This window comes from Bubalus kerabau, chromosome 17 (assembly GCF_029407905.1).
Source record: "Bubalus kerabau isolate K-KA32 ecotype Philippines breed swamp buffalo chromosome 17, PCC_UOA_SB_1v2, whole genome shotgun sequence".
NCBI lineage: Eukaryota > Metazoa > Chordata > Mammalia > Artiodactyla > Bovidae > Bubalus > Bubalus kerabau.
In genome coordinates this window covers 51,070,010-51,088,480 of record NC_073640.1, presented here as the reverse complement: position 1 = coordinate 51,088,480, position 18,471 = coordinate 51,070,010, and the positions used below count along the sequence as shown (strand labels likewise).

Here is an 18,471-nt window from a genome sequence, read left to right as displayed (position 1 = left end):
TGGGAATGGGGAGGAGGCCGCTCCAAAGCCAGCAACACCCTGGAAAACCCTATTAGCTAGTGGAAGCTGAAACAGCAAGGCTGCATGAAGGGCCTGGGCTAATTCGGGCTGACAACCTTCCCTCGGAATCACCCACTGGGGCTCTGCCCTCCCGGCTCCATCCCAGAGAATAAATCACACTGTCAGGTCTAATTTGGGACTCGGCTGATGGGCTGAGCAGAGAGGGCATCCATGCGTTCTGGCCACAGAGGTCAAGGGCAGCCTATGCGTTGGAGGCTAGAGCTCGCTGAAAGGCCCGGGGACTAGATGGAAAGGGACTGGGAGACTGAAAGCTGTTGGGCTTCCAATACACACTGAACAAACTCCTCTATTCTCCCATAAAATGTCTGGCCCAGGTCTCAGCTGTTTTCAGAGCACAGTCCAGGCACCCTGCTAGCTCGGAGCTGGGCGAAAGGTAAACACTCGTATCTGAGGAATAAACAATCCTAACAGCAGCAGTGAGTGTTTATTATTATCTTATAGGTTGGCGACTAAAGGATGCCTAACTTCTGACATGCAGTAAAAGCTGATGAATGAAAGTGGCCACCATCACCGCCACCACCACGGCCATCTCATCTATTATGTGACTACTTCGACCAGGTATTAAGTACTTGAGATTCATTGTGTTGTTGTTGTTCAGTTGTGTCCTACTCCATCGACTATAGGCTGCCAGGCTCCTCTGTTCGTGGGATTTTTCAAGCAAGAATACTGGAGTGGGTTGCCATTTCCTCCTCCAGCGGATCTTCCCTATCCAGGGATCGAACGTGCATCTCTTCTGTCTCCTGTACTGATAGGCAGGTTCTTTACCATCAGCGCCACCAAGGAAGCCCCCAACATTCATAGTCATGTTGTAATTCCCAAGACAATCTAAGGAGAAAACAGAAGCTTCCAGAGTTAGGGTCCCCACTTGGGGCTCATCAGCGATCAAGCTAAGACTAGACCCCAGGTGGGCTGGACTCTGAGCCTGTGCTCTCGGCCACTGTGTCAGCCTGCTCTGATGGATTTCACTTCCTTCAAGAAGCTGGCCCTGAAGCCCCAAGTCGGTGTCAGGTGTCTCTTCTCAGAGTTCCCAGGGCCCTGTGGCCTCCCCTCTCAGCACTCTCATCGCTCTGGCCTGTGCACCTACAAAGCTTTCCCCAAATACTCCCCATCCAAGAGGGCAGCCCTGGGAGCCCAGAGCCCAGATGGGATCTGTTCACTGGATGGACAGATGGAAACCCAAGTCCAAACCCTTCATCTGACAGGAAGGCAGTGGACATTGAGCAATGAGAGCTGCAGTGAAAGAGTTTCCCTGAAGAAAGGGGAGTTAGAGGAGAGAGAGAAATTGCCCCTTGATGACTGCCATTCCTTCTTCAAGGGCCCTAGCTGCTCCCAGGAGACCTCCTTGACCCCCACGTTTGTTTGGGCACCTCCTGGCTTTGCCCCATACAGCCTGGGCTGTGACTGTCTGAGGGCCTGCTTCCCTCACTACATGAGGAACCCCCTGAGTCCAGGGCCCACTCAGCCATGGGGGCCATCTCACCCACACGACTACACTACAGAGATGGATACCAAGGAGGGACATATTAAATATGTGTTGAGTCCATCAGCAGAACCCCAAGAAAGGAAGGAAGGCTGGAAGCACCATTCTGGGAAGAAGAGTTGAAAGCACAGGCACAGCTTGTTTGGAAAAGGAGGTCAGGAGATGACTCCGCCATCTGCAAGCCACAAACAGCCCCCAAGAGGAAGGTGTGTGACCAGTGCCCCTCACCAGGATGGGACCAGAACCACTGAGATGTGAACACAGAGCGGATGTGATTCACGAGGAAGCTTTTTAATGATCAAAACTTCCCCAAAGCAAATATGTTGCCCAATTCCTCCCTTCCTAGAAGAATTTAAGCTGAGGTCAGACAGCTAGCAGTCTGGAACCCCAGGACCTTTTACGAAGCAACCAAATGCAGTGGCTAAGAGTGAGCACTCTGGAGACGCTGTAAAGATTCCCACTCCAGGGCTTCCCCAGTGGCTCAGTGGTAAAGAATCCACCTGCCAATGCAGGAGACATTGATCTCTGATCCCAGTTTGATCCCTGATCTGGGAAGATCCCACATGCCTTGGAGCAACGAAGCCAGTGTGCCACAACAACTGAGCCTGTGCTCCAGAGCCTGGGAGTTGCAACCACTGAGCCCAAGTGCTGCAGCTACTGAAAGCTGTGTGCCTTAGAGCCCATGCTCTGCAACAAGAGACATCATCGCAACGAGAAGCTCACGCACCACAACTAGAGAAAGCCTGCCTGCAGCAATGAAGACCCAGCAGAGCCAAAACAAAATCATTTTTTTTTTTAATAAAAATAAATAAATAAATAAATAAAAGCTCCCACTCTAGTGCCTCTACTTGGCAAAGGGCTTCAGCTCTCGGTGCCTCAGTTTCTAAGTCATTCCAGTGGGGAGATCACAGCAGCGAACTCACAGGGTGGGTGGAAGGAGTGAATGAGATCATGCGCGTAAAGTGCTTACAGCAGGCCTTGGCACCAAGTCAGCACCCATTAGTGTTCATTATTATTGTTTTTCTTCCCCTGCGGAGCCAGACACTGTTGGCTGGCTAACCCACTTACACTCTTGATTCCCCTTTTCTCTGGCTTCCTCTTCAGAAGATGTTGAAAAGCTAAACGAAACTTCTCACCTTCCTTGGTGGCTCAGATAGTAAAGAATCTGCCTGCAACGCAGGAGACCTGAGTTTGATCCCTGGGTCAGGAAGACCCCCCTGGAGAAGGGAATGGCTCTCCACTCCAATATTCTTGCCTGGAGAATTCCATGGACAGAAGAGCCTGGTGGGCTACAGTCCATGGGGTCACAAAGAGTTAGGCACAACTGAGTGACTAACTCTTTCATAGTCTAGAACTAGGGGAGGTTATATGGCCCATTTCTGGCCAAGGATGCATAAGTGGAATCTTCTGGGGAGGGGGATTCTGGGAGTGCTGAGCCGAGAAAAAAACAAGCTGCTGGCATTGATGCGCCCTTCCGTGTTCTGGCTGGAGCTGCAGTAGCAACTTTGAAACCACGAGGGAAAGGCCAAGGGACTCAAGGAGGCTCCAGCTTAGACATTACTCAGCCTCTGAACTAACATTGGCAGCCAAGTACCTCTTGGTTTGTTGTTATGGGACAGAAAGCAACCCTCATTTATTGAAGCTGCTGTGAGCTGGGTTTTCTGCTCCCGCAGCTGAGACCATCCCAGGCTGCTGCACCCACCATGACACAAACGGCTCAGGGCACATGGCCATGGTCTGCCAGCCTCCGTTCAGGTCCCTGGCTGAGAACTCCTGATCCAGAGAAGAAAGCGTGGAAGGCCAAGACAGGGCAGCATTTACCAAACCTGAGTCTCTGTGTTCTACCCTCCCTTTTCAGCTGCATCTATTAATATGTCCCATTATACAATTACTTACTTAATAAACTTGAATATATATACATATATTTATATGTAGAATCTACATTCTTACTCAAACAGCAAAACTGGTATCTTTTGCTACAAAAGTAACTTAATGAATGAACACAACGAAAATGAACAAAAGATAGTCATCCACTGATCTCTGAAAGTTAATTGATGTACCATAATTTGGGTTCAGGTGGTTGTCAAGAATTCCTCATTTTTGTCTTCTATTGGGGAAAAAAATACCAAAAGATCTGGCAAGATTTAGCACTTCCACAGGGCGGCAAATGGACTAGAGCTAAGTAGGGGCTGCTCCTCAGAGAGGGAGCACGTTTTCCTGGTCGCCACAATTCCAGAAACCCTATTCAGAAGTGAGTTAATTTGTTCAGCTCTCCTGGCTGGCAGGTGGAAGAATTAGGTCAGGGCCTCCTCAGAGAAACCTTCCTGAATCGCCTGGTCTAAAATCGCCCCCTTGGACTTTCCTGGTGATCCAGCAGCTAAGACTCCGTGCTCCCAATGCAGAGGGCACTGGTTTGATCCCTGGTTGGGGAGCTAAGATCCCACACACCACACAGTGTGGCCAAAAATAAAATAAAATCGCCCCCAGTTGCTCCCAGTGAGTCCCCTTTCCTGCTTTACTCATCCTTATAGTATTTATCCTGACATTCACTCATTTGTCTGTTGTTTTATGCTTCAGTAGGATGTCAGTGCCTGCAGGCACTGCAGGATTTTGTCTGTCTTGTTCATTCCTGAATCCCCAGTACCTGGAACATAACAGTAGGCACTCAAATGCCTATTTGCTGAGGGAATGAACGGAACAAATGAAGGGACAAATGAAACCCCATCTCCTGCTCTGCAGTCCCTGATGTACTAGTTACCAGGTGGGAACAATGCTGGTCCTCCTGTGGCTTGAGAGGCAATACTAGGAATTCACTCACAAACTGGAACTTTTACCATACTAAATTTAAAAAAAAAAATTTATTTTTGGCCATGCGGCACAGCATGTGGGATCCTTAGTTCCCCTATCAAGGACTGGACCGGAACCTGGTGCACTGGAAATGTGAAGACTTAACCACTGGACCACCAAGGAAGTCCCCCCTTTACCACGTTAGATTCAAATGAGTACCTATGAGGCCACAGGGCTTCCCTGGTGGCTCAGCTGGTAAAGAATCTGCCTGCAATGCAGGAGACCCTGGTTCAATTCCTGGGTCAGGAAGATCTGCTACAGAAGGGATAGGCTACCCACTCCAGTATTCTTGGGCTTTCCTATGGCTCAGCTGGTAAAGAATCCGCCCGCAATGTGGGAGACCTGGGTTCAATCCCTGGGTTGGGAAGATCCCCTGGAGAAGGGAAAGGCTACCCACTCTAGTATTCTGGCCTGGAGAATTCCATGGACTGTATAGTCCATGGGGTCGCAAAGAGTCGGACATGACTGAGCGACTTTCACCTCACTTCATGAGGCCATACAAATATATGTTGATAACTGAAATAAATGAGGGGAAAGGGACAGGTCTTCCTTACAGAACTAATAATGAGGACAATTCATAAATGTAAAAGGAATGAAGGACATGAAAAAAAAAAATCACCATTGGGAAATATCACAGTAATAACTTGCATGCAAGAGTCACCCTACCAGTGCCAAAATGAGTGGGTGCAAGCTTAAGGAGAAACTCACGTGGTCTCAAAGCACCTCTCCCAAGATATCTATCAATTACAAAGGGAAAAACAGTTACCGGACAGTGGAGAAACCCAGCAGACAGCAACCTGACCGAGTGATCCAGGTTAACATCACCAGTGATAAGACACGTGGACCTGTGGGTGCCACGCGCCATGGTGGGCACCTCACCTCTGAGGTGTTCCGCCAAATAACGCATAAGCTGCAGTCATGAAGAAAGATCAGAGAAACCCAAGTTGAGACAATCTACAAAAGGACAGAACTGCTCTCTTCCAAAGCGTCACAATCATAAAAGACAAGGGAAGACTGAGGAACCGAGGTGGACGAGAGGAGGATTAAGGAGACGGGATCGCTAAACGCAGTCGGGGATCCTGGACAGGATCTTGGAACAGCAAAAGGACATCAGGGAAAAAACAAGTAAAACGAGTGTGTAACTTAGTTCATAGCTCTGGGCCAGAGTTCACTTCCTGGTTTTTATAGCTGCGCTACAGCTGTATAAGATGGTAGCAATAGGGGATGCTGATTGAAGGGTAGATAATGTGAACTCTCTGTACTATTTTTGTAACTTTTCATAAGTCTAAAATTCCTCTAAAATAAAAAAAAAAGTTAACAAAGAATTGGGCCAAGAAGCATCCCACAATGGAAATCTGGTCTCAAGAGACTGCCCCACAAACAAGCTTTCGTACCTGGGCAGATCCATAGACCAGGATGAAGGAACACGAAGACACCCAAGAAACAAACAAGGAAGAAGATACTGTCTATAATTTTTTAATTAAAAAAAAAATTGTTTTTTGGGCACAGGATCTTAGTTCCCTAACCAGGGATCAAACCAGGGCTCTTTGCAGTGCGAGCTTGAAGCCCTAACCACTAGACTGCCAGGGAATTCCCTCTATCTGCAGAGTCACTCAGTTCCCAGACTCGACTGACTGGTCCCTGCAACTCAGCCAATACCATTATTTGCATCCAGAGCCTGGATGCCAGAATCTTCTGTTCTCCCACTTGCCACACTATTGGGGTCTCTTGGTGCTTCAAGGGTCAGACAGCACCCCCTCTCCCAAGCCCCTTGTGGCATCCTGCCAACAAAGGTAGGTGTCCTCATTTAGGAATGCCCCAGAATCACCTGGGACACCCCCTACCCCGAGGCCCTCTCCTCTGGTCTAGGCCAAAGAAACCAAAGAGGGTGCTCACTAGCCAAACACCCAGAAACCTACTTCAAAACATGTTAAAAATCTTCATATTACAGGTAAGTACTTACCGTGTACACATATTTTAATTTCGTGTAGCTACTCGCACATTTTTAGCCTATAGACACACGGCATATCCACACGGTGGGGGCCGGGGCCATTCTGTATCCTAACCATGGTGGCAGGTACACAATGGCATGCATTTGCCTAAACTCAAAGAACTACACACCAAAAAGTGAATTTCACTTGATGTAAATTTTAAAAACGAAAATTAAAAAGTTGAAAAGAAGTGAGGTCTGGCTGGACACCCACCCAGCTACCGACAGTCATTACTTCGGAGGGAAGACATCAGACTGTGGGTGTTAGGAGGGACAGTGAAGCAGACTTCTGTCTTTCCCCTGATACTCTTCCAAATAAAAATTTTTTAAAAATAATAAAAAGGAAAAAACAAACAAACTCAAAAACAAGCAAAGAATAATAAAGAGACTTACATGCACGAGTTGTAAAGCTTAAGCAAACCAAAGTCAAACAAACCTTAGTACTCACCCTTGGTACGTTCCGGATGCTAGTGCTCCTTATGGGTCCCAGGAGAGCTGAGGTCAAAGACTGTGCATCTATGGAGAAAAAAACAAAAACAAAAACACAAGGTTATGTCTTTGGCCAATATGAGCCTTCCTACCATAGTACCCACCCGTTATTCACGAATTCACTCCCTCAATGAGTACTGAATGTGTGCGGCACGCCAGGCGCCAAGGGTACGCTAGTGACCAGGACCAGGTCGCTGCCCATGGGGAGCAGACACTGCAGCAGGGAAGGGAGACACTGAACAAATACAGTTTGCAGCCAGAGAGTGGCAGGTGCCTAAGACTGAGGGAGCTGCTGCTTTTCTTGAGGGGTCAGAGGAGGCCTGAGGACAAAGACCTGAACACAGGAGACCATGAACTGCATGATGATCTGGGAAGAGCCTTCCAGGCACAGGGATGGCCGGGGCATGTGACCTGAGGCGGGAGTGTGTGTGCGCACGTGAGCGTGTGTGTGTTGGGGTTGGTGGGGGGAGGTTGTTCAGGAGCAGCAGAAGCAGAGTGCGTGTACAAGATGAGGGCAGGGAGGTGTCAGGAGCACAGATGAAAGCCCATTATAATGACATCTCCTTCAGACAACTGTGAGCAGAGGAGTGGTGGAGAAAAAGCTCTTGTCCTGACTTGTAACTCTGTATTACTAATTTATGTTTTTGACTATTTAGTATAGTTGTGCATTTTTGAGTGGATATTTCATGGATGAATGAATGTCCCTGGGTCGAGAAGCCACTGTCTGCATGGTTTGCCATTACATTTCAGTTGAGGCCACGAAGGCAGGAAGATGAGATCTAGAGGACAACCCACAACCTTCCCAGATGCTAAATGGTGACTCTCACTCACAGGCAGAACGTGCAGGCTCCGTCCAGGCAGAACCCCCGCCCAATAAGCCTAAGAAATACAAAACATTATTGTGTCCATATTACAGATGAGAGAACTGAGGCACACAGTGGGCGATGGGCCCACTAACTGAGGCTGCCCAGCCAGTCAAAAGTACACTATAGGGAGGATGAACCCAGGCAGCCTGGTCCCTCACACTTGCTCACAGCCTGTTCCTGACCACCTGGCCAGACCACGTGGTCACGGTGATCAATGAGGAGAGGGCCAACTGCAGGCTGGCAAGGACTCTCCCCATCCTTCCTCGATGCGGCCATGTCCACATGCCACCCACACACCAAGGCCGACCTCACACGCCAGCCAGACCCTCCAGCGAGCCTCCGAGGAAGGAAACCTAGCAAGCAGCTGGCCTACTTTCCAGAGCCTGAGGATTAGGACGGTTTCAATAATCTTGCCCTTAGGGATGCTGGTGAAGCCAAAAGGAGTTCTTAGTTCTTACCCTTTCTCAGGCCAGGGACCCTTGTTAGCAGCCTGGTGAAGAAGGGTGTGGGTTCTTTCTTAGAATCACATGCTCAAGCGTACAAAATACAATACACAAGGTTACAAAGGAAATAAGTTATATCCAGAAATATCTGTAACACAAAACCTATTCTGAGATACAGTCATCTTTGCACTTCTTTATGAATGCTTTTGACAAACCCAGACAGTGTATTAAAAGGCAGAGACATCACTTTGCCGACAAAGGTCTGTACAAAGTTATGGTTTTTCCACTGAGAGCTGGACCATAAAGAAGGCTGAGCACCTAAGAATTGATGCTTTCAAGTTGTAGTGCTGGAGAAGACTCTTGAGAGTCCCTTGGACAACAAGGAGATCAAACCAGTCACTCCTAAAGGAAACCAACCCTGAATATTCATTGGAAGGACTGATGCTGAAGCTGAAGCTCCAATACTTTGGCCACCTGATGTGAAAAGCCAACTCATGGAAAAGACCCTGATGTTGGCAAAGACTGAGGGCAAGAGAAGGGGGCTGACAGAAGATGAGATGGTTGGAAGGTATCACTGACTCAGTGGACATGAGTTTGAGCAAACTCTAGGAGACACTGAAGGACAGGGAAGCCTGGCCTGCTGCAGTCCACAGGGTCACAAAGAGTTGGACGTGACTGAGCAAATGAACAACAGCAACAGTGAATACTTTAAATCGCAAGATCTTAGCAGTGGGTCCGGGAACTACAGTCATTTAGGAAGAGATGAGTGTAAATGATAACTTGCAATATCCGCAACAGTAATGTGATATGGAAATACTTTTGAGTTTTCGAGTGTCGACAAAGTCATGGGTATAGCTAATACAATGTGGCTTGTGGCCTTTGTTCAGAAGGAATGGAAATTATTTCAGTTAGATGGTAGAGAAAAAAAACATGTACATTTTCCCCCAGCCAACTTCATGATCCTCTATATTGCATCCAAGGATTCTTCAAGGATCCATGAACCCGAGACTAAGGAGCCTATGCTAGTCCTGAGATAGGGTAAAGGTGGAGTAGGTGTTAAAGGAAGGTAACAGAGGGGGGATGTGGGGCGGATCCGTATCTGTGTTAGTTTCATATGGGAAGCAGTCCTGGGCACTGAGCGGTTTTGGTCCATCCTGTACCCACTTCCCTTTCCAGGTCAGCCCTCAGAACCTCATCTTTCTCACCCAGCCCATGGGATTCCTGTGAGGATGACCCCACCCATAGGTTGGTAGGGAAGGGAATGGTGTCGTAAAAACATAGGCCTGGCCAATAAAGTCACTGCACCCCCTCTTCCAGAGCCATCTCAGGGATGGCTCAAGGTGACCCTGGCACCAAAGCCAGCTGATCAGGTCCACAGATGAATCTCAGGACATGAGCTGGGATAACAGGAAAATCCCCGGGGCTGCTAAGCTGGTTGGATATATACCTGGAGCTGCCCCAGAGCCCATCTGACAATAAAACCAACAGAGGACTGCAGAGCCAGGAGATGGAAGGAAACGGGGTCCCAGCAACCCTGAGGTCGTTACACACAGAATGTCCCAGGCTGCAAGTTCAAACATTTCCTCTCATATGTAAGCAGGCTGACCTGAATTTCTACTTGTTCACACAACCGAATGACTCTCAACTGACACAGAAGGGAAGGCGTGAGTACGGTTCTTGACAATTCCCACAGCTCACTACCAAGACACTTCGGAAAGCACAAAATAAAATTAGAAACAGCTACTATACATAGAATCATCAAATACAGAAAAACACACACTCTGTAAAAACTCAGAAATAATCTCTTGGGTGGTTGCAGTCCCTAAAGCTGGTCTATGAAATACTAATGATTTTGATTTTCAACATGCTTGGAAGGGCAGGAGGGAACCAGAAGCACCTAGAACACCTTCCTTTATCACCAGGCTTTCTATTAAAAAAATTCTTGGGATGATCAGGAAGCCCCTGCCTGTAAAACTGTAATCAGTGCCTTTTTAACTACATCGGAAATTGCTTTTCTGCCACTCATTTCCCGCCTTTCTTTCTCTAGAGTGATGCTCATGGCTCTTTAAAGACACATCAGCAGTGACGTGCAGTGGTGCCACGTCTCTCTGAGCTGGGAATCTATTTCCTGTCAAATGGAGGAAGCTGTGATGTCCATCAGTCTGGGGTCCCTGATACACAGGAGGGGTCGCAGCAGAAAGGAAGATGCCCAAGGGGTGTGGAAATGCAGCAAAGGCAGGGTTTAGCACCAGGAGTTCAGCCAGGACCCCAGACAGCCCAGAGCCCCTCTTACACCACCTGGGAAGGAAGGACCCCCGCTGGAGTTGCTTAAGTAATTCCAGCACCCACCAGAGCAACAGCCCTGGCTCACCTGTCACAGAGGTTACAGTCACAGGGCTGCGCACCTTGCTTCCTAGGGTTTATACCAAGAAACAAAAGCCAGGATGAGACAACCTGGGGGTGAGAGGGCTCCTGGCCTGCCTCCAAGTCTGGTGACTCCTCCCTTCAGCCACAGCGATTGGCTCTTGGGAGAGACACGTGATCCAAGCAAGGCCAATCACAGTCGACCCCGGACATTTTGCTGGATTACTGGGAGGAAGAAATGGGTGGAAGGTAGGGGCTGTTGAGGGTTTTTCTCTGGCCCCTGGGGGAGGGGATGGTCACCGGAGAATAAAGTCAAAGCCGAAAGAGGCAGAATGCAGAAGTGGAGTAGGGTGGATTCCTGACAAGAATACCTGAGTTCAAACTCAGGTCAGGCCAGCTCTGAGATTTTCAAGTCCCAAAGCCATGAATTCCCCCTTTGCAGTTTAAGCCACTTTGAGTTGGGAGGATTCACTCTATCATTTACAACAGAAATAACTGTTAGAACTGGAAGCGACCTCAGAAATCGAAACAGTGCTCCTTCGTGTTCCAATGAACATAATCCTTCCAAGGAGTTGACAAAACAAAACTATGTCACGTCTCTCTAGGAATGCCCCCTCCCTGTCTCCACCCCCCAAACTGTCTTGGGGATGCCAAAGATCTCTGAAACCTCTGTTCATAGGAACCGGGTGAAGAACTCTTCAAGCTAGTCTGATCTGCCCACTTAATGGATAAGGAAACTGAGGTTCAGGATGCTGAGATGTCTTGCCTGGGACTCAGGGCCAGTTGGGGGCAGAGCGTCCTCAGAGCCCCAGGAGGTTTCACTCTGAACTCCCCTGAGTATGGTCCTTAGGGAGACAGCAGGAGCCCTCCGTACCCCCGTTCCCCTACAGCAGATCTACTTTTTTCTGTTTTTAAACATGGGCTCTCAGGGAAGTATCTGACAAAAGTTCCATTACTCCACAATCAACATCCTGAAAACCAATCTCTTATATCACATTTCATGGTGTTTACATGTTAATGATCTTGGCTTTGATCCTCGACGAAATCCTGTGAAGCCGGCTTTATAGCCACGGCTCCAGGCAAGGTGCTTCTGCAAGGCCAGCCAGCCCGGGGGCTGCTCTCCTGGCCCCAGAGCAGCCTATGCACCTGGGTCTTTCTGTCTCTGCACTTCTTCCCTTCAGTTTCCACCTCAGCTCATTTGGAAAAGGTCATCCACTCACACCTCTTCACAAAGACCAAGTAAAGAAGTCTTTGTGTGCGCGCGCGCTCAGTCATGTCCAACTCTTTGCAACTCCATAGACTGTACCCCACCAGGCTCCTCTGTCCATGGAATTTCCCAGACAAGAATACTGGAGAAGGTTGCCACTTCCTACTCCAGGGGATCTTCCTGGCCCAGGGATCGAACCTGCATCTCCTGCACTGGCAGGTTGATTCTTTACCACTAGTGCCACCTGGGTAAAGGGGTGGCTAATCTGACGTGTGAGAGCCTGTGACTGGTGCTGGCACCCATTTTCCCAGTGGGCAGGATCAGCAGCCCCAAAGGCTGGGACCGGGCCCTACCAGCTCCTGTCTCTCCCTGTGCCCAGAGATGGCAGCTTTCTGTCTTTTCCTGAACAAGACACACATCCTGGCTAGTGTTCATCCAACCTCTAGGCAGCCCCCTGACTAGGTGGTCATTGAAGCAGACAGGTCTGTAAGTGGCTGGCCTAGGCATTTCAATTCGAGGTGAAGGAGAACCAGGCCCAGGAGGGGCCTTCTGCTACAAGCTGTGTTCTCCTTTTTAGACTTTACCAGAGCTTCACACTGGGGGCATGAGGGACCTACTCACCTACTAATAAAGTGGTCCAATCACCCCTTCATTTAGAGAAGATTCCCATTACACCCATCCCCACCCTGTCCCTGAAACAGCAATTTCGGAAAATCTCCATTCACTGAACTGCCTCTACCCACCTGCCAACAAAGAAAGGCTGCTATGGGAAGAAAAGACTTTGCCGTGGGAAAATCCAGGCCCTTAACTGCTATCTTGTATGACAGCCACTGGGATCCTCTTGTAATTAATCATGTTTTCTCTTACGACCTATATTCTATTAATAACACACACTAACGATTCAGCACTGGTTCTTTCATTGATTCAGTCCACAGTCATGACCAAGGCTGGATCGCTCACTACGAGGATCTTACAGCTTCATCTTCTGTCCTCTCCTCAGCCTCCACCCCTCCCCAACCCTGTCCCAGAGAAGCATCTTGGTTTTGGGCTCTGAGCATGGAACTGAGGTCTTCATTGTGCCAGGGGTGGGGTGGGGTGGGGGGAACCGTCTCATGGTTGTCCTGCCTCCAGCCTAGCCCAAGTAACTTCTGGTTGAGTGGCACATGACATACCTCTACAGAAAAACTGCTCAGGTAAAGCGTCCATGAGTGACCATCTTAAGCACAGCAGACTGGCTAAGAAGTCAGAGTCTGACACCATCAAATGTACTGAAGTTATGGAATTAGGGGACGTCTCTGCAGGTAGGAGCGTATGTTGCAACAGTCATCTTCAGAGAACAGTCTGGCCATTTCTTGCAAAGAGAAAGAGACAGTGACCTCAGTGACTTTCCCCACTGACTGGGGTCTGAGACTCCCTGCCAAGTCCCCAGACCCACGAGACCTTGTGAATTCTCATTCTGGCTTGAAGGGTAAGGCTTTAATTTTTGTTACATGCCAGAACTGTTTTCAAGTCAACTATCAACTCATTTAACCGTCATAACAAGCCTGTGAAGGTGGGTCTACCAGCATCCCCATTTTTAACAGCTCAGGAAACTGATGCACAGAGGGGGAGCCTGCCCAAGGTCACACAGCCAAGGAGGTGGTGCAGCAAGGCAGAATTCGAACCCAATGGGTCTGGTGCCAGAACCACCAACCATGCCACTTCCCAAACATAGAGTTAACAGAAAAGGCTCAGGCCTGAACCCAATCTCATTCCACATTCAGACATCATTTTCAGATGGATCCAAGACCTAAACGCAAAAGGAAATTGCAAGTGAGTCTAGAAGATAAAGCAGAATCATATCTCCACACGGGGGTAAGCGAACTTTCTCAGTCAGGGCATCTGGGAAGGTGTTTGCTCTCTTCATGAAAAGAATGAGGCTCACCCACATGACCCTCTGCCCCTTCACCAGTCTGCCTTTTTCCAGCTTGGAATGTGGATGTGATACTTGGATTTGAGAGGCTCCCTCCTGTCTCCAGAACACTACTCTGCCAGAAGGAAAGGACTGAACTCTCAGGGTGCCCCAGCCCCGTGGGGAGGGTGGGGGCAGCAGCCGTCTTGCGGCCATGATGGGGCACAGCACTGGCATTCACTCTGCCAAGTTACTGAGTCACATCCTCTCCCTGTAGGTGTTATAAGACACGAACCACCTCCAATGTGTTGACGTGACAACGCCACCTGTGTTGTCTGATACTTGCAGCCCAATGCACTCCTGACCGAAACACCTGCTCCATCACAGTGCACCAGCACACCACTAACCAGAGTTTGTAAAGGGCCACTAACAGGAGACTGAAACTGTCTCAAAAAGTCCCAATTCAGAGGTGAACTCTGAGAATCAGAGATTTCCATCAAGCATGGCTGATCATTACTGTTGTTCAGCCGCTCAGTCGTGTCCAACTCTTTGTGATCCCATGGACTGCAACATGCCAGGCTTCCCTGTCCTTCACTACCTCCCAGATCACAGGCATCCAGAAAGATGAGATGGTGCCTGAATTAATTCTCAAAGGATCTGAACTGGAGAGGGCCTTCTTTCTCCCCATGGACCCTAAGAGCTGTCGCAGAGGCCATGGTTTCAAAGGCCACGCCCCACCCACTGGCAGAAATGCTTTGAGGTCTACTGGCTGCAGGCTCACGGGCTGGGGAAATACTGCAGAGCTTGTGGATCCTTTTTCCTCCTGTCAGTAGGCATTTGCTGGATGTGCCAAAAGTTAAGCCCCTTCCTGCACTCCTATGAAAACAGCCTGTCAATGTGGTTTCGACTGCCGAGTGCTTTTCCACAAAGCACTCTCTGGAATTCAGCTCATCAGATGGGAGACCGAACACTGGTCAATCTACCAAAATAGGTCAGGCTTTATTTTTTAATCCTCTTGTTCATTGTATACACTGAAAGGGAAGAATGAAAAAGAAATATTAACAGCGAGAAGGTCTAGGATTATTTAACCTCTCTGTGTCTCAGTCTCCCCATCTGTAAGGTGGAGATGAGGATAAAGTAAATTGTTGTTGTTGTTTTTCAGTTGCTCAGTTGTGTCTGACTCTTTGAGACCCCATGGACTGTAGCCCACCAGGCTCCTCTGTCCATAGGATTCTCCAGGCAAGAATACTGGAGTGGGTTGCCATTTCCTTCTCTAGGGGATCTTCCTGGACCAGGGATCGAACCTGTGTCTCCTGCACTGGAAGGTGGATTCTTTACCAATGAGTCACCTGGGAAGCCCCATGAAGTAAATTACTTCATGAAAAATGTTTAGAGCAGAACTGATCATGTACTAAATGTTTAAAAAGGTGTGATACCATTATTTTTAATGCTGGTGACATGGTCAGTTTTTTGGACTAAAGGCCCTTGAGAGGCTTCAAAATCTCCCTCTCGGCTCAATCAGAAAGAAAGGCACTCCTTTGATTCTGGCCATTTAGGGAAGGAGAAGGCTTGAAGGCTCAGGCCAATGGGCAGAAGTTCGCTGCCAGGACCCAGGGGCAGGAAATGGACCTTCTGGTGCTAGCTATCCAGCTAGTAGCCATTCTTCCCTTTCTTCTTGGGATGCTCAGCAAAGACTACATCTCCCAAGCTCCCCCAAAGCTCAGTTCAGTTTGGTCACTCAGTCGTGTCCAACTCTTTACAACCCCATGGACTGCAGCATGCCAGGTTTCCCTGTCATTCCCCAACTCCCAAAGCTTGCTCAAACTCATGTCCACCAAGTCGGTGATGCCATCCAACCATCCCATCCTCTCTCATCCCCTTCTCCTCCTGCCTTCAATCTTTCCCAGCATCAGGGTCTTTTCCAATGAGTCAGCTCTTCGCATCAGGTGGCCAAAATATTGGAGTTTCAGCTTCAGCATCAGTCCTTCCAATCAATATTCAGGACTGATGTCCTTTAGGATGGACTGATTGTATCTCCTTGCAGTCCAAGGGACTCTCAAGCGTCTCTGCCAACACTACAGTTCAAAAGCATCAATTCTTCAGCACTCAGCTTTCTTTAAGGTCCAAATCTCACATCCATACAAGACTACTGGAAAAACCATAGCTTTGATTAGATGGACCTTTGTTGGCAAAGTAAGGTCTCTGCTTTTTAATATGCTATCTAGGTTTGTCATAGCTTTTCTTCCAAGGAGCAAGTATCTTTTAATTTCATGGCTGCAGTCACCTTCTGCAGTAGTTTTAGAGCCCAAGAAAATAAAGTCTGTCACTGTTTCCATTGTTTCCCCATCTATTTGCCTTGAAGTGATAGGACTGGATGCCATGATCTTCGTTTTTTGAATGTTGAGTTTTAAGCCAGCTTTTTCACTCTCCTCTGTCACTTTTATCAAGAGGCTCTTTAACTCCTCTTTGCTTCCTACCATAAGGGTGGTGTCATCTGCGTATCTGAGGTTACTGATATTTTTCCTGGCAATCTTAATTCCAGCTTGTGCTTCATCCAGTCTGGCATTTTGCATGATGTACTCTGCATATAAATTAAATAAGCAGGGTGACAATATACAGCCTTGATGTACTCCTTTCCCAACTTGAAACAAGTCCGTTGTTCCATGTCCAGTTCTAACTGTTGCTTCTTGACCTGCATACAGATTTCTCAGGAGGCAGGTAAGGTGGTTTGGTATTCCCATCTCTTCAAGAATTTTCCAGTTTGTTGTGATCCACACAGTCAAAGGCTTTAGCATAGTCAATGAGGCAAAAGTAGATGTTTTTCTGGAAGTCTCTTGCTTTTTCTATGATCCAGTGGATGTTGGAAATTTGATCTCCTCTGCCTTTTCTAAATCCAGCTTGAACTTCTGGAAGTTCTCGATTCATGTACTGTTGAAGCCTAGCTTGGAAAAATTTGAGCAATACTTTGCTAGTATGTAAGATGACCTGCAGCTAGGGGTGGTCAACAAAAGTTAGGGAGATGTTGTTACGGGACTTCAAGGAAAATTCCTCACCAGGAATAAAGAGCTGGACTATACTCTTGTGGCCTTCTTTGTAGCTCAAACGGTGGAGAATCTGCCTGAGATGCAGGAGACTAGGGTTCAATCCCAGGGTTGGGAAGTTCTTCTGGAGAAGGGAATGGCAATCCACTCCAGTATTCTTGCCTCAAGAATTCCATGGACAGAGAAGCCTGGTGGGCTACAGTCTGTGGGGTTGCAAAGAGTCGGACACAACTGAGCAACTAACACACACACACTCTTGTGCCCCACTCCCTACCCCGATTCCCACCCGGATTACAGACTCACTGGCTTGACTCCAGCAGTCACAGTGGACCATGAAGCCACTTTAAGGATGAAAGTTTTGTGCCAGTGATGGTTAAGCAAAAGGATAGAAGTATCTTGATTTACCCAAGGACTATGGAGCTGCCAGCCCAGCTCCAGATTGCAGATCTCAGGACATTTTACTCACAAGAGAAACCACCTGCCATTGAGTTTACAATGTTACTAAATTGTAACTGTTACTTCTCATCTCTGCTACTGGCAGCCACATGCAGTTTCCAATGACACTGGCCTTACACAGCAGATGGGGCAGTGTTCTACACCAGAGGAATCCTTCCAGCAACCCGCCACTATTTAAAGTAGAGAGCTAGGTACAGTAAGTAGAATACTACATACAGAATTTCCCACAGAAAGGAATTACAATCATTTTGCCTTAAGAGGATGTAAAGCGAGACCTGGATGAGATGTACTGAGTCATTCATCCAGCAACTACTACGCACTACCCTATTCTGGGCACTGAGTGAGGCAGGGTGAACAAAAGCAGATTAGAGTCGGGACTTCCCTGTTGCTCCAGGGGTTAAGAATCCACCTGCCAATGCTGGGGAAACGGGTTCAATCCCTGGTCTGGGAAGATTCCACATGCCACAGGGCAACTAAGCCCATGAGCCACAACTACTGAGCCTGTCCTCTGCAACAAGAAAAGCCATCACTATAAGAAGCCTGTGCATTGCAACTAGAGAGTACTCCCACTCGCCGCAACAAGAGAAAGCCTGCATGAGCAGCAGTGAAGACCCTGCAGCCAAAAAAAAAAGCAGACAGGGTCCCCACTCTTACAGAACTCACAGTCCGGAACAGAGGACAGAAGATAAACAAACAGAGGAACAAATATATATACAAGTGCAAACCATTAAGAAGTACGATGCAGGAAACCTGAGTGAGTTTCAGCACAAAACTGAAGAGAAAGGAGAAGGAAGCCATGTGAAGAATGGGAGTAAGAATATCCCAGAACACCCATCAAATGAGGACTGGATAAATAACACATGATACATCCATACAGTGGAATATTACTCAGTTGTAAAGAGATTATAGGACTGATTCGTGTATACAACATAGATGAATACTGAAAACATGATGCTAAGTGAAAGAAGCTAATCACAGAAGACCACCTCATATCAGGAGATTCCATTTATATGAAATGCCCAGAATAGGACAATCCAGAGACAGAAAGTAGATCAGTGGTTGCCAGGGGCTGGGAGGTGGGGGGACACGGAAGGGGAGTAACTGCTAATGGGTACAGGGTGTTTCCTGTGCAGATGAAAACATCCTGGAATTAGATACTGGTGATAGTCGCACAATCTTGTGAACACACTAAAAAACACTGAACCACGCTTGTGAACCACACTTTAAAAGGGTGAACTTTATGGTATGTGAAAGAAGAAAAGTCAGTCATGTCTGACTCCTGGCGACCCTATTGACTATACAGTCCATGGAATTCT

The 18,471-nt window shown here is 48.0% G+C and overlaps 1 protein-coding gene across 1 annotated transcript in view; it reads right to left on the bottom strand.

Annotated features, from left to right (window-relative positions):
- The window catches only part of SIPA1L3 (signal induced proliferation associated 1 like 3), a 254,992-nt gene that overhangs the window by 143,691 nt on the left and 92,830 nt on the right, over positions 1 to 18,471 (bottom strand). Inside the window, exon 4 of the mRNA XM_055553137.1 lies at positions 6,847 to 6,914. The gene's annotated coding sequence lies outside the window, so the exon portion shown is untranslated. The remainder of the gene's footprint in view (positions 1 to 6,846; positions 6,915 to 18,471) is intronic.